Source organism: Saccopteryx bilineata, chromosome 2 (genome assembly GCF_036850765.1).
Source record: "Saccopteryx bilineata isolate mSacBil1 chromosome 2, mSacBil1_pri_phased_curated, whole genome shotgun sequence".
Taxonomy (NCBI): domain Eukaryota; kingdom Metazoa; phylum Chordata; class Mammalia; order Chiroptera; family Emballonuridae; genus Saccopteryx; species Saccopteryx bilineata.
Window position 1 is genome coordinate 120,864,509 of NC_089491.1, and position 13,873 is coordinate 120,878,381.

Consider the following 13,873-nt stretch of genomic DNA (forward strand, 5'->3'; position numbering starts at 1 on the left):
GGGAAATAAATCCAATAGCTCGAGGGAGTCTTGAGGTACATCCTTCCCCAATTGAGCCTCTGATGAGATCTCATCCCTGGGCAATACCATGACTACAGCCTTGTGAGCCTCTGAGCAGAGGGCCCAGCTAAGCTGTGAACCACCTGACACACAGGGACTGTGAGATAATAACTATGTTTCATCTTAAGTTGCTAAGTTTGGGATAATTTGATAGGCAACATAGAAAACTAATACAGTTTTGCATCACTTAATGATGGGGTTATATTTTGAGAAATGTGTTATAGGTGATTTAGTTGCCATCTAGGTTTGTGTAAGTATAATTTATGATGTTCCAGCAATGACAGAATCACCTACGGGCCTATTTCTCAGAATATATGCAGTCCGTAAGCAGTTTGAGATTCTAGCTGTCAAGCCCTCAGCAGAGCCAGGCATTGGAGGGAGGGTTCAAGTCTCTTTCATTATGTCCACCTGAGGGGTGCAAGGGAAAATTGCTTACCTGGTGTGGCCATAGGGTGAAGCAGCTACGAGATAAATATCTTTCTCATATAGACATTAATTAATTCTAATCGTGTATTTCTCTGCTTTATTATGTCAGGAGTTGCTCTTTCTTTCTTCCATGCTACCAAAGCCTCTTTCTGTTATTTTAGTTGATATCAAACTAGGTCCAAAGCCACTTGTTAGTTCATTACCTCACCCCCAGGAAAGAGGGAAAAGAAGAAAATTCCATCAGGCCTCACCTCTGATCAGAAAAGAAGGCTTATATTACTGAGAGTAGGGAAACTGCAGGTTAAAAGGCTAAATTCTTTGGCTAATATTGTAATAATAAAACTTTTCTTTTTTTAAGGATCAAACAAAGCCTTGTTTAACCCAGCCGCATGTACAAATACAATCAGTGTCCCTCTTGCTGTGACATGTTTGTGCTGGCTGAAGCCTGAAGTATTATAAGACTGAAACGCACAGGGGAGGTGGAGGCGGTTTGGGTGGAGAGCTGATCCTGAGCAGAGAGGGTGGTGACCTCTCGACTCCACACAAATCTCCTCCCTGCAAGCAAAACAGCCGCACCGTGCTGTTGTCACTCATCACTGGGCTCAGTGGAGGGGCAGCGAGAGAGTATGTGTTTTGCCTGCTTTGTTGCAAGGAGGAAAGGGAGGGTTGCTCTGTCCTGGATAAGGAGGCAAAGGTGGCATTCCTCTATTTTTGTTGGATCCCTTTGCATGAACAACCTCACCTGTCAAAACACAATGAAAAGTGGAAATGGAACAAAGGGGAAAGAGGCAGGAACTGTAAGAAGACAGGTTGAAGTAACTAGGGCCTTAAAATACAATGTATAAAAAGTCTGATTGCAGCTCATTTTATAACTGTTGAATTTACTGTTTTGGGCTGAATCGTGTTTGTGCACGTGTGTCTGTATTCATGCATTTACCTTCTATGACTAACTATAGAATCATTATTTCTGTGTCAACGAATACTCTAAAATACTGTCATGTGTGTGCAGACGTAATCATATTGTAAATAATTTCCAGATAATGAGGACCCCACATATTGACTTGCTTTGAACAGTGTCTTACACTACTGAATTAGATCTAGCAATTTCCAGCTTTTAAAGATACAGTATTATAAACAAAGTTACTTTCACAGAGTTGTTTCATTTAGTGGCCTGGACATTTGCTCACCCTCCTCTTCTCAGAGGACTTCCTCTCTTGAAGTTTCTTCAGGTTCAGTCCAACAACTCTGTGTCCCTAAAGGCTCCATGATGTCCAAGCCTGTCTGTCACTTCCGCTCTGCTCTCCCAGCACCCTGAGTCTCTAAAGCCGCCCTCCCGCACCTCATCAGCTAACGCATTTCCTCCTAAGATTTTCTTCACCTGTTTGCCTTACTAGCGACCTAGATGTCCCCTGAAAACATTTCATCCCTCACAGCCTCTTGAAGGGTAGAATAGGTTTTCTTTCTTTTTTACCTTTCTTCTTCCTTACACCTCTGTATCTTAAGGCTGAAAAGTAGAAAAAGCTTATTCCTGGCTTCCTATTGCTGACTGCAAAGCATTTCTCTCCTTCCTGCCTGAAACTGCTCCCTTTTGCCCTACTTTGCACTTGTCATTTCCCTGACTTGTTTTTATTTCTGCTCATTTGGGGAATACTGGAGACCCTGATCTATGTGCTCCTCTCCGTGCCACGCCTGCCATCGTCATCCTGTGACCTCAGCTCCCACGGGTGACCCACTCTCCACCCTCAACTCCCACTTTCCTAACTCTCCACTCCGGCTCAGCCACCCCCCTTCTTGATGGCCCCTATACCTTTGTTCACATCAGCAGTAACTGCTGTCTTTCTGAAATCTTTAACCACTACCTTCTTCCTAGTAGCCAGCTGACTTGCTTTGTAGTGACACTTAGTTTACCTTATAAGTAGATTCTACCATGACTTTAAAAAGAAGTCATCCATAAGCTTCCTCTCATCTTCATTTTCTCCCTTATCCAGCTGAGAGCCCACATCCACTGATACCACTTCCTTGATGATATACTTGGTTCACTGGATATTTCTAGTCAAAAAGAGAGCTTCACGTAAACCTCACACCTGATACAACGAGTAACTCAAAGATGTATTATAAATATAAATATAAAGTATAAAACTATAAAAGTTTTAGAAAATGACATAGGAGAAAGTCTTTGGGACATAGGACTTCGTGAAGAATTCTTAGATATGATGGCAGAAGCACAATCCAGAAAATAAAAATTAAAAAATGAAACTTCATCATAACTTTAAAGTTTTACTCTGAATCAGACCCTGTGAGGGATGAGAAGACATGCTAGACTGGGAGAAATATTTGCAAATCACACATCTGACAAAGGACTAGTATATAGAAGATAAAGAACTCTCAAACTCAACACTTAAAAAAATTCCAGTATGAAAATTGTCAAAAATATTCAGAGACTTTCTTACCAGAGTGGGCATATGGGTGACTAGTAAGCTTCTGAAAATATTTTCAGTATCATTAGCCATTCAAGGAAATACAAATTAAGACCATCGCTATACACGTATAAGAGCAACTAAAATAAGATATAGTGACAATATACTGACATAAATAATTGAATAAATAAATAAATGGAAGAAAATTCCAAATAATATTTAGGTATATCACCTTCTATGAAGTGGTGCATACCCCCCAATTAAGTGTGGGCTACACCTAGTGACTTCCTTCCAAAGAGTACAGTATGGAAGGGGGGTGATAAGTAACTTTACACAGGACAAATCTAACAAATAATCCTCATCCAGGTGATCAAAGTTGATATCAACAGTGATAAAGTTGTGTGGATAGCAGCCACCCTTGATATGAGGCAATGAGAATAGCCCTTTGCCTGTGTGGTCTTCTTCTCCAAAACTCATACCCCAGTCAAAGCATGAGAAAAATATCAGATAACACCAGAAAAATCAGGTAAATGTTGAATAGAGACTTGGACCTAGTGTTTTTGTCCCTAAAGCCAATGCTTTTTCTACTGTGCTTAACTTACAGACAGAATGGTGCTTTTGATGAACATGAGCTCAACCAATAACAACACTGCCCCTCAGACTGTTCTGGACCATGTGACATTCAGAGATTCAAAGACTAAATGACCCACAGCAGTGCTTCTCAATAACAGTAAAGAACAAAGTTTCTATTTGCCCTTAGAACTCTTGTAGAAATGTCCACTTTCCCTCCGTAAGGCGGGGGAAAGAGGAGCAATGCCTGGGGAGTGCCCTTAGCTATGTCCCGTGGGCCCTCACCACTGCCTAGTCTTCCTACCTGCACACTGTGCCAATGTGCAAGAAAGGTCAGGGGAATGTGGGAGCTGTTGTTCTTTAGCATCTTGGTTTGCCCGTTTCAAATTTATTGAAACAGTATTATGACCGATGTTTAACTTTTGTTTATATCAGTGTGAAATGGAATTTTTTTGATAGTGACATGATAAAAATAAAACACCAAAACAAATTCATGTTAGAACCCTTCCTAATGGGCCCATCAAACATGTATAGGAGTGCTACCAAATTAAAGAAAAACTCATACCAAGGAAACATAGCATGCATTGTATTATAAAATAAATTTTAATGTTGTAAGTGTTCCTGCATTTATATAAAACTAATAAATTATTCTTTAAATTTATGGTTAACAAAAGTGTTTCTTGGAAAGAGCTGTCTTTTGTTCTGAAATTATGAACTTCCTAAATTTTTGGTGGTGAAATATACTTTCTCTTCGAAATAATAGAAAGTGTAGCTTTTTGTAATTGTTGTTTGCAAATTGAACAGATTGGCAACTCTGTGTTAGCTCTCTTAATGACTTTGGGAGGTTTTACTGTCCTGGAAAATTTAAGTCTGGGAACCACTAATCTAAGAATATTATCATTCTAAAATATGAAAGGATTAAATAGACAAAGATTTTTTAAAAATCTATGTAAATTAAGAACTTAGAACATGTGATTGGCTTCATTAGTTTGTTTCACATAATCCACAATGTAAAATGTCACTTTTTTTTTTTTACCATAATACTAGGTTATTTTATAAACATGGAATCTGAAAAGAACTAAAGTGGCAGAAATGTGAATATAGTATACCTACATGGTATCGTAAATCACAATTCTTCAGAATTCATATTTTTACTGAATAATATATTATGAAGGTTTTTTTGTGTGTTTATCTTCATTTGTTGTGTGCAGGTGTGTATTTGCTTTGATATTTTTGCCCTTGCTGTCCCACGAATCCTATGCAATGGTGCAGATGCAAAATATATCTATAATGTTTGGAGTGGTTTCTTATATTTGTATCAGATAAACTAAGTTAATGAAAAATATGAAAATATGCTTCTGAGTTTAGCTAATTTTCCCTGTTACATTGTGTAGTATAACCAATACAGCCAGTCCATAAAAGTTGAAAATGATTTCCTCATGAATCCTACATGGGACATTGTGAGCATGGGTGTAGTTGTGCTCAGCCCAGCTGCTCACATCTTCTAAGGAAGTGAAAATGAGGCACTGGTTGGATTTTCCCCTTCATTTCAGTCCATGCCCCAATTCAAATGAATCTCACTTTGCCTCATTAGAAAGCAGATCTCTGTACTCTATTGCATCCTATTTCCGTTTTAATGAGCTGTAGAAGGGAAATGCAATTTCTGTGACACCTATAGTTTCAGAAGGAGACCATTTGCTGAGGCTGAAGTGTTTCACTCGCAGCTGGTAGTTTACAAATCAAATTGCACTAATAGCACAACTGCAAGAGGTAGTTTGCCGGCCATTCTTTGCTCAAGTGGAGACTGGAATGGGAAGCAGTCTGCCCAAAACTTTTTGAAAAGTCATTCCCTTTGGATTTACTTGGGCATTCCAAAATTTACTGGGACTATAGTTTTTACAATTTAAAAATGGCTATTTTGATACAAGATGTTGCGGTTATCACAACTTAATTATAATTTGATTTTTATTACAAATAAGTAGACGAAAAGATGTAAGGTCTTAATTTGGGGGAGTTTCTTATATCCAAGTAAACAAAAAACAGATTCTTTATTGGTGTTAACTACTTTTAAATATTGAAATATCTGTTGGACAGTTCTTGGTAAAAAAAGAGTAAGTTTAAGAAATATGAAAATATTGGTGAGATCACAGAGCAGTAGAAAAAAAGCAAAAGATGTCGATGATGATAAATAAATGAAAATATAGCATCAAGAACATTTGGAGAAGAGAGATCAAATTTAGAAACTGGAAATAAATTTGTAAAAAACTCACTACAAGACACCCAAATTTTCAAACATTTCAACCTAAAACTATATGTATGTATTAAGTTTTTGCTAACAAATAGAAGGTGTTAGTATTTTTAGCAGAAAAGGACCCTTAGCAGATTCATAAATTATACTTTTATTTATTCTTCCATTGTGAAGGATACACATATGTTAGCTTAAGCAAGATCTCCTGCCTTACACAGTTTCATTGTGGAAAAAATAATATTGACCAAGCCTCTGACCCTGCCTGGCCTGAAACTGATACACACTTAGAATCATGGAAGTTTGCAGCTGGAATAGCATTAAATAGCTTATGACTTCATACCAGTTATTTACACAAAGTAATAATAAATGTCATGAAGATAGAAAGTTTAAATAATTATTTTAGACCAATTGTACAAATGGAGTCCTACTTAATGAACTTGCTCTTTCTCTTTGCACTACTGGGTAAAGCCCTTGCACAGAAGTCTAAACTCTGAAGTAGGCAGCACTTTGGAGATGACAGTCTGACTGCAGTATTGTGCGCAGAAGAGGAAACAGACAGGGACAGTGCGCTTGACAAGTCGAAGATCTCAGGCCCGCTTAATGAGAAAGCCAACCTCAGCAAAAGGAAGGACCATAAACTCGCAGCCCATAGGAAATTCAGTCCCCTCTCCAGGGAAGCGGCCTTCTGCCCCAGACCAGTATAGACGCAGAGGATGGTGGAACACTGAAGAGTGCGGTGACACTGAGATGAGCAGCAGCTTATTCCAGAGGAAAGGTGTTTTGTCTGTTTGTTCGTTGATCACCCCTGTTGGTGAGAAAGAACTGCTAACTTATACCAGAAACTCACAAAGCATGATTTATAACTTGTACTATATAAACTTAACTTTTTGAAACCCAGAGAGCATACTAGACCAGTTGGAACCTTGGCCCCTGGATGCCAGTGGTCTGGGCTTGGTTTAGGGCATGAGAAAGAGGAATCACTATGTAGGTCTCTGTGAATTGTGTCAACAATTTTTGTTTTTAATATTAACAGCATTAGAAAATCAATTTAGGCCAAGGGTTTAAAACAGAACGGTGTCTTCAAATTTATGCTCAAATAAAGTTATTGACTCCTACCTTCTGTCCATTACATGTTGTGTGGATTTTGCTAACTTATTTATTCTGTCTGTGCCCCGGGTTTTTCACTTGTAAAATGGCATTCAGCTTCTACTGTTGTTATGAAGATTAAATGAGGTGATGCTTTAGAGTGCCTAAAACAATGCCAGATACAGCAGACCCTCAGAGGAGGGCACTGGTATTCAGCTCTGCATGTTCTGTGTCATGATCCAGTGATCATAATAAATGGAAAAAGAAAAAGAAAAAACCCAAGGGGGGACAGAAAGCTTGATGATAGAGAAAGAAGAAGAGGTAGAAGATGAAGTGAAGAGAGTTCTCTAGACTTATTTAAAATGAATGATTAGTAAGTAGGACACATAGAGAGGGAGATGCTCTGGGCTTTGAATTTGGACTTCAGAGAACTCTTACCTTTTATGACAGCCCTTTGAAATGTTGAGTCTTCCATTAACAGCATCCTTTGCTCTTCAGCACTGACAAATGTTCAGCAGCTCTACTTTGAATTGGGCTGTTTTCTTGGAATATCTAGCACCCAGTTATTCTCTGAACTATAAGAACAGTATCATAGCCAACTCAAGTTGAAAAAAGACTTTCAGTTTGGCATCTGAAGCTCCCTGAAACCTGGGCCCAACCTGCATCTAATTCCTACAGCCCCCCTCAACTGTAGCATCCCCGATCGGATGGATGCATAAAACATTGCCATGGTTGCAGATCCAGCCCAGGCTTCCTAATGCAGTCATCAGGGTCCTTCCAATCCAGCCTCTACCTATCTCTTGCGTGTTATCTCACCACCTGTAGCCTTGTATTTCTTACTCTATCAGCAACACTGAATGTCCTGTAGGTGCTATTCATTCTCCCTACATACCAAGTGCATCTTCTAACCTGTGCTTTTGCTCAGAAGTATCCTCTGACCACCTGCATGCCCATTATAGCCCATGTGACACTTACTCTTACTTCCTCCACCAGGAAAGTGAACTCTGACACCTCTGACTGAGGGCGGTACTCCTCCCCTCATAATGCATTACTTATGTTCTGGTTCCTCCTGTTGGCTCTGTGCTCTTCAGACCCACTGAATTGTGTGCATGGCTTATAGAAGGCTCTCATGGTGAGCGATACCTTTGCTGCACCTGAATACTCACCCTCTGTCCCTGGCTTATCACTCTCGTTGTGGTGAGTTCCCTTCATTTTCAGAATTACTGAAACTCTTGTTCTGTGTATTAAGTGCCTCTTCATAGTGCTGTTTATTTCACTGTCTATACATTAGGCTCTTCCATAAAATCATGTATTTGGGAGAGAGACTGTAGCTTATACATCTCTTTATTCCAATAACTTTCATGCCGGCACATCAAGTTGCCTGACAAATAGTTGTCAGTGATAAAGATGATGATTTCTGCTTTCCCTCTGGCTTCTGTCCTCCACCCATCAAATCCTACTTATTCCCAAGGTCTTCCTTTCCACAGATTCCTCCAGTGCTTACTGCTTTTACTTTCCTTGGGGACACTTATTCATTCACAGTCATTCACTTTTTTTGTTGTTTGTTTTTTTGTTTTTTTTTCCTGAAGTTGGAAGTGGGGAAGCAGTCAGACAGACTTCCTCATGTGCTTGACTGGGATCCACCTGGCATACCCACCAGGGGGCAGTGCTCTGCCTATCTGGGGCATTGCTCTGCTGCGGCTGGAGCCATTCTAGTGCCTGAGGCTGAGGTCATGGAGCCGTCCTCAGTGCCCAGGCCAACTTTGCTCCAGTGGAGCCTTGGCTGTGGAAGGGAAAGAGAGAGACAGAGAGGAAAAAGAGGGGGAGAGATGGAGAAGCAGATGGGTACTTCTCCTGTGTGCCCTGGCCGGGAATCGAAACCGGGACCTCCACACGCTGGGCCGACACTCTACCACTGAACCAAGCTGCCAGGGACACAGTCGTTCACTTTTATTTAACTGCTCCATGAGTGTACAAGTTGTTGGTTTTTTTCTGTTTTAGCAAAATTGAATCTCTGCCTCATCTTCTTTTGTATCACAACCCCTCCTCTAATATGTACAATCTTATTCCCTTGTTAATCTCATCACACTGAGGAGAGCAGGAAAGAAAATGATAAAACAAACAGGTGAATGCTCTGTGTATACGTATATTTGGAAGAATATGATGCGTGGATATGATGTTGGTTGGTTTGATAGTGATTAGATGAAACTGAAAGGACTTTTTATAGAACCGTATTTAAGGATTAGTTGCTTAAGTAGTTGCTGTATTGATTACTTCAGAAAAGTAGAATGACACTGGACAAAGGTAAGAAAGATAAAAACACTAGTTTGGCTGGAGAAGGGACTGCTACATGGTAAGTAGAGCTGTGGCTTTGGTGTTAAACGATCTGATGCCATTGCTTGTTCCCCATTCACTGTTGGACTTGAGCAGGCACCATAATCATTTCAAGCCTCTGTTTCTTTCCTTGTAAACAGGACTGAGAATACCTTCTATCACATAAGATTATTGTAACAATTAAAGGAGCTAATGCACTGAGCTAATGCATGCAGAACGCTTAATTCAAGGCCTGGGTCAAATTAGCTATTCATGATGATGATAAGGACTTGAGGTAGGATAAGGACGCAAAAGATTGAAGAGTAGAATTACTGTTGGTTGGTAATCAATGGGGCAGGAGGCTTTTAATGGGGCGTAAGAAAGGACATGAATGAGACTGGAGGGAATGGGGAAAAATAGGTGAATTAAATTGTGAAGAGCTGCCTACTGAAGGAACGAGCGCTTAGGAAGAAAAAAATGAAGGGAAGTAAGATTGAGATGTGAAAAGTTACAGGTGGGATTATTAGAAAGGAGTATAAAGAGAAAGGGAAGAAGGTATGGAAAAATACCTGAAATAATCTGAACCATATTGCACTCATTTAACACATTTGAGGGTGTAAGACCAACTGATGTACTGTGAGGTAATCCAGCATGGGCAGTGAGTCATGTTGCTATGGAGACTGTAGTCAGAAAGACAGAGGGGCAGAAGAGAGCTCAAAGGTTATTTAATAAATTACCTGGCTCTGTTCTCTTACCTTCAAATCTATGTTCTAATTTTACAGTGTGTCCGTAAAGTCATGGTGCACTTTTGACGGGTCACAGGAAAGCAACAAAAGATGATAGAAATATGAAATCTGCACCAAATAAAAGGAAAACCCTCCCAGTTTTTGAAGGATGATGTGGCAGCATGTGCGCATGCGCAGATGATGATGTAACACCGTGTATACAGTGGAGCAGCCCACGGCTGTACCAGTTGAGATGTGGACGGTACGGAGGAAAGTTCAGTGTGTTCTGTGGCTCGTTAAATTCGAATCCGTGATCAAAGTGCAACATGAATATCGGTGCGTTTATAACGAAGTACCACCACATAGGAATAACATTACTCGGTGGGATAAGCAGATGAAGGAAACCAGCAGTTTGGTGGAGAAACCCCATTCTGGTAGGCCATCAGTCAGTGACGAGTCTGTAGAGGTTATACGGGATAGCTACCTAAGGAGCCCTAAAAAATCTGTGCATGAGCCCACATTGAACTGCACTGAATAGGTATGAAATTAGGAGAGCTTTCCTCTTATTTGTTGCAGATTTCAAATTTCTATCGTCTTTTGTTGCTTTCCTGTGACTGGTCAAAAGTGCATCATGACTTTACAGACATACTGTATTTCTAGTCTAGCAATTTACATACCAATGCCCTGAAAAATACCATGTGGACTATACCTCAGATTCTTTATATCCAAAAAAATCCCCAAAAAACCTCATCTCATTATCATTCCTCCAAAAATCTTTGTCACCCCCACCTTCCCTATCTTGGTTAATGGTGCTGGTTCTCCTAGAATAGTTCTCTCCATCTTGTATTTCTTCTCTCTCACATTTTGGCATCCAATTCATGGTCTCTGCAGTAATGTGTGTTCATCTTTTTCTCTCTCACTGCAGCTGCTTTAGTCCAGGCTTTCATTTGCTAGAATTTCAGAGCTAGAAGAACTTCATTTTACAGAGGCTCTGAGTGGTTCGGTGACTTGCACAAAATCACACAGGCAGTCAGTGGGCAGTCAGACCAATAAACTGAGCTCATGACTCAATTTTTCTCTTAATTCCTGATGCTTGAAGTGCATAAAGATATCTACACAGCAAAACTGGGCAGGTAAACATCAGGGCAAGCTCAGAGCTTGTCTCCAAGGAGGTGTTCATGACTTCAACTTTTTTAATTCTCTCAGCAAATGACTGTCAAAGCTATTCCCCATCCTGAATCTTTCCCTAAACTTAGTTTTACATTTCCTAGAGTCTGCTGGACAACTTTAATCAAATGTCCTACTAACTAATACCTAAAACTCTATATGTCTAAATGGAAACTCCTCGTTTTCTTCCACCCCACTCAGAAAGGTAGACAATAGCAATGAATTAAGAATTGGGATCTAGAGCAGGGGTCCCCAAACTTTTTACACAGGGGGCCAGTTCACCGTCCCTCAGACTGTTGGAGGGCCGGACTACAAAAAAACTATGAACAAATCCCTATGCACACTGCACATATCTTATTTTAAAGTAAAAAACAAAACGGGAAGAAATACAATATTTAAAATAACAAACAAGTAAATTTAAATCAACAAACGACCAGTATTTCAATGGGAACTATGCTCCTCCACTGACCACCTATGAAAAAGGCGCCCCTTCCAGAAGTGCGGTGGGGGCCAGATAAATGGCCTCAGGGGGCCGCATGTGGCCCGCGGGCCATAGTTTGGGGACCCCTGATCTAGAGTTTAATCTCATCTTTGCTATTTACTAAGGTAAGCTCATGAAGCCTCAGTTTCTTTAGCTGTAAAATAGAAATAACAATGGGACTTAATGGAACTATTGGGAGAAGTAAGAGACATAATGATTATATTAAGCACTTAGCATAGCATCAATCATGTAGTAATTGCTCAATAATATCAGCAAAACCTCCCAATGAGAAAGCTCAACATTATTTTCAACTCTTCTTCTTTCCTCCCTAGTTTTCTTCCTCAGTCAGTTGCTGAGTCCCAATGACTGCACTGCCCTTAGAGTGCCACGTTCATTTAGCCACACCTCTATTCTTACTGCCAGCCCGGAAAGAACCTTGATGGATAATTTATGGATCTATAAGTAATCATACCTTGACTGCGGCAGAAATAACTTTTTTTTTTCACCCAGGTTTCCCTTTCCCTCCTCCAGTTAGCTCTAGAAGGAGCTGTGTTGCTCTGGTGGAACTTATATGGACTGTATTCCGTTTGAATAGCTTACCATGTAGCACAGTAATGTGCACATGATTAAATGAGTCAGGTCAACTTTTCCTCGAGGTTTCTTCCATTGCCGCACTAACATTCACATTTAATTTGTTGCTTAACTTAACACAAACTTTTGCTTTCAGCCCAGAATAAATAAAAAGGAACCTCAGTTAGCCAAACCTACTTTGCTATCTCAACCTCATGTTATATGTCAATGATTTCATGACAGTTCGTGTACTTACAGGGAAGCTGCTGGTGTCTGAGACATGAGGCATTCAAAAATTGTCCAGACAGTGGGTTCACAGTACCTCAAATCCCTGTGACTCAGTTTTCCACACATGTGTGAATAGGGGAAATGCTTTCAGATCAGCAACTGTGCCCTTTTCCTGGCAGCACAGACATTGCTGATGTGCACTATTCCGAACTGCGGGCAGTTTCCCCAGTGAAAACAATGAGAGCAGAATCACAGCATTAAACAGCTGGCAAGGAATGTTAGAGATAACTAATCTGTCCTTTGTTTTGAACACAATCCTGCTTTAGACTATTTTGAACAGATAAAAAAAAACAAACACGCTATTTTAATGGGTCTTCATCAGTAACTGTCTTCAAAAATCTCTGCCTTCTAAAGTAGGGATTAATTCATTCTGTCTGGAGCAGACAGTATAGTTCCCAAACAAGAGCCTTTGCCCATTTTTTCTTACCTGGAAAAGAGCCCATCTGAGGGAGTTGCTATCCCTTTCTTGTGAGTCTCAGGATTAAAACCTGATCAGTCTGAGCTTGCCAGAGAATGGTTTGGCAGGTGACCCAGTTCTGTGCAATAAAATATAATGAAAGGTCAGTTAGAGAGAGCTTCTGGGAAAGGTTGTAAAAGAAGAGTTACAAAATACAAACAAAACAAAACAAAAAAACAGTCCTAATTTTTGGCTGGACCTGATCCATGGAGCTGTGGAAGCTCCCTTGCATCCATGAAAGAAGTCAGCCAAGGACAAAGCTACATAGTAACGATGGCAGGACAGAAACACAGTATGGAAAGAATCTGGTTCTTTGAAGTCACTGAGCTATTGAATCAACCAACCTGGAACCAACTTACCTTAGGATTTCTCATTATATGAGGTAGTTAATGTCCCTTATTGTTTATATTGGTGGTTATAAATTGGTGGCTTTTTGTCCAGAATTTTGCTGGAAACTGACATTCAAATCTCCATATCCAGATAAAAGTCGTTCCAGAGTATGGAACAGTATTCGTTGGCAAGAATCTAGCAGAAGAAATAGTAACAGTGGCATATTCTTTGAATTCTTTAAGACCAAGTGTGCCAAACTAAAATTATTTCTTTCTTTTATAGAATTAGATTACACATCATATTAGTAGATTACATGAACATCAAATATTTCACTTCAGCAAACATCAGATAAAATTGCTTATAATATTTTGGTCAATAAGATGGGAAAATATTGGGAAAAGGTACAAATGTTTAAAGAAGACAATATGCTAGAGAAAGACAAGACTGGTTAGTTGGCAGGTCATAGCATTTTAAAGATACTATGTTAGACAACAAACAGGTGATCATACAGGCAAGCAGTCAGCATGAAAGGTGTTGACAAGTGTCCAGTACAAATGGTGGGACATGCTAAAAGATGGACAGTGTATTGAGAATCAGGTGCAAATTAGAATCAGAAACCCAGGCAGGTCAGAATTGGCACAGAAAATTGATAGGTTATAGGCTTTCATTTTTGTACTGGAGTTGGGGAGGGAAGATGGGGATCCTTTAATGGGGATATAGGGGAAACAGATGAAT

At 39.9% G+C, this 13,873-nt stretch overlaps 1 long non-coding RNA gene across 1 annotated transcript; it reads right to left on the reverse strand.

Moving 5' to 3' along the window:
* Positions 1-5,856: 5,856 nt before the first annotated feature.
* Positions 5,857-13,319, reverse strand: LOC136324621 (uncharacterized). The gene is made up of 4 exons (XR_010729119.1): positions 13,168-13,319; positions 12,779-12,887; positions 7,246-7,382; positions 5,857-6,526 (listed from the first exon to the last, which is right to left on the reverse strand). It is a non-coding gene; the product is annotated as an uncharacterized lncRNA (long non-coding RNA).
* Positions 13,320-13,873: the final 554 nt, after the last annotated feature.